Source organism: Equus caballus, chromosome X (assembly GCF_041296265.1).
Source record: "Equus caballus isolate H_3958 breed thoroughbred chromosome X, TB-T2T, whole genome shotgun sequence".
Taxonomy (NCBI): domain Eukaryota; kingdom Metazoa; phylum Chordata; class Mammalia; order Perissodactyla; family Equidae; genus Equus; species Equus caballus.
The window spans coordinates 89,142,382-89,144,586 of NC_091715.1; the positions used below are offsets into that span (position 1 = coordinate 89,142,382).

The following is a 2,205-nucleotide window of genomic DNA, read 5'->3' on the forward strand; positions in this document are numbered from 1 at the left end:
ATGATGAAGTCTCTTTCCTCTCCTACAGTATCCAGAATAAAATGTGTCATGCTACCTTTGAAAAATGTCCGCCTTTGTTTCTTTTTTGACAATTCACTCTCTTTACTAGTAAAAGGCTATTCTGATTTTCTACTTTTTCATGATTCAATCTTCTGTTTTTCTAGGAATTTGTCCATTCATCTAGATTATATAATTTGTTGGCATGCAGCTGTTCATAGAACTCTCTCATAATTCTATACATTTTTGCAAAATCAGTAGTTATATTCCCACTTTCATTTCTGCTTTTAGTTATTTGTGGCTTCTTTCTTTCTTCTTTGTAGATCTAGTTAAATATTTCTGAATTTTGTTGATCTTTTTGAAGAACCAATCTTAGATTCATTGATTTTTCTCTATTGTTTTTCTACTTGAAATTTTATTTATATCCACTCTGACATTTATTAGTTCTTTCCTTCTTCAAGCCTTAGAATTAGTTTGTTCTTCTTTTTTTAATGGAAACGTCACATGTTGACAAGTTAGGGCCATAATGGATAGCTTCACAGAAAAACAGAAATAAGACAGTCTCAAGAAAATGGAGTGTAAATTTGCAGCAGACAGGTTAATACTCTTCAGCCTCATCTTCTCCTTCTAGCACTATCCACTCCAACTGCCTCATAATCCTTCTCAAGGTCAGCCATTTCTCATGGGGCTAAGAAAACTCTCCTTCCTCCACGCCCTCACCCACATCCCAGTGAGCAAAGACATAATCGGCATACATTACATCAAACTTATGGCCCAGGAAAGCCCAGGCCTCAGCGATGGCTGTGCTGTTACTCAATTTGAAGTACTTTGACCAGCTGTCCACCAGGTACCACAGCAGGAGGCTAGTAATGAGTGCCAAATTAGAAGCTAGTGGGACACAAATTCACAAACTGTATGGTGTGCATGGTCTTGATGGTGGCAATGGCAGCACTGACATCTTTGGGAACCATGTCACTGCGGTACAAGAAGAAGCAGGCCATGTATTTACCATGGTGACTGCCTCATTTCACTGTCTTGTTGACTGGCTCAAAGCATACATTGTTGATCTCTGCTACAGTAAGCTGTTCATGGCAGGATTTCTTAGAAGAGATGACAAGGGCATATGTGGCCAGAGGGAGGTGGATGCAGGAATAGGGCACCAGGATGGCCTGGAATTCTGTCAGATGAATATTCAGGGCTCCATCAAATCTGAAAGAAGCAGTTAGTGATGGAGGACACAGTCTGACTAATAAGGTGGTTAAGGTTAGTATAGGTTGGGTGCTCAATATTGAGTTTCTATAATAGAGGTCATAGATGGCCTCATTTTCTACAACAGAGGGACAATCGGAGTGCTCCAGGGTGGTATGGGTGGTGAGGATGGAGTCGTGGGCTTCAACAACAGCTGTGGAAACCTGGGGGTGCTGGGTAATTGCAGATCTGCAGTTTGGACATCTAGGCATCACCTACAGAGAAATGTGCCATCAGCAGGGAGGTGGACTAAGAACCAGTTGCCCTGCAAAGCTGTGGAAAACCTAGAGGCCCTGAAAACTTCTGCATTGGTTCTCAGCTTATGAATTCAGTACATGAGGAGGGCAATGATCTTACTAATGGTTGTGCCTGAAGGCATAGTTATTGTTAGCATCTTCCTTGCCTGTGATGAGCTGCTCAGGGTGGAAGAGCTGGTGGTAAGTTCCAGTGTGAACTTCATCAATGACTGTGGATTTCAGGTCTACAAACATGACCCTGCACACATGCTTGCCAGCAGCTGTCCCACTGAGGAAGCTGTTGAAGGAGTCATCTCCTGCCCCAATGATCTTGTCACTTAGCATCTGGCCATTGGGCTGGATGCCATTTTTCAGGCAATAGAACTTCAAGCAGGCATTGCCAATCTGGACACTGGCCTGGCCAAGGTGAATGAACGTGCGTTCATGCATAACTGGGAATTGTAGGACTCTGCAAGGCTGGGGGAAGTGAGGAACAACAAGGATCTCTCACTGCCGGAGTCTGGAAGAGAAGCAGTGAGAGGCCTATTGGCCATGAGGCACCCTATATAACCCTTTCTGGGCCATGTTTATGGAGCGCGGGCATCGGACAGGCTTGGTCTCCTTTTTGTCTCTTTTTGTTTGTTTTAGAAAGAAAAAATTCCAGTTTATTATTACTTTAAAAAAGGCAAATATTTACCCAATTGTTCAAGCAGGCTTATATAGA

At 42.8% G+C, this 2,205-nt stretch overlaps 1 pseudogene; it reads right to left on the reverse strand.

Moving 5' to 3' along the window:
- Positions 1 to 595: 595 nt before the first annotated feature.
- LOC100055230 (tubulin alpha-1C chain pseudogene) lies at positions 596 to 1,907 on the reverse strand (annotated as a pseudogene).
- Positions 1,908 to 2,205: the final 298 nt, after the last annotated feature.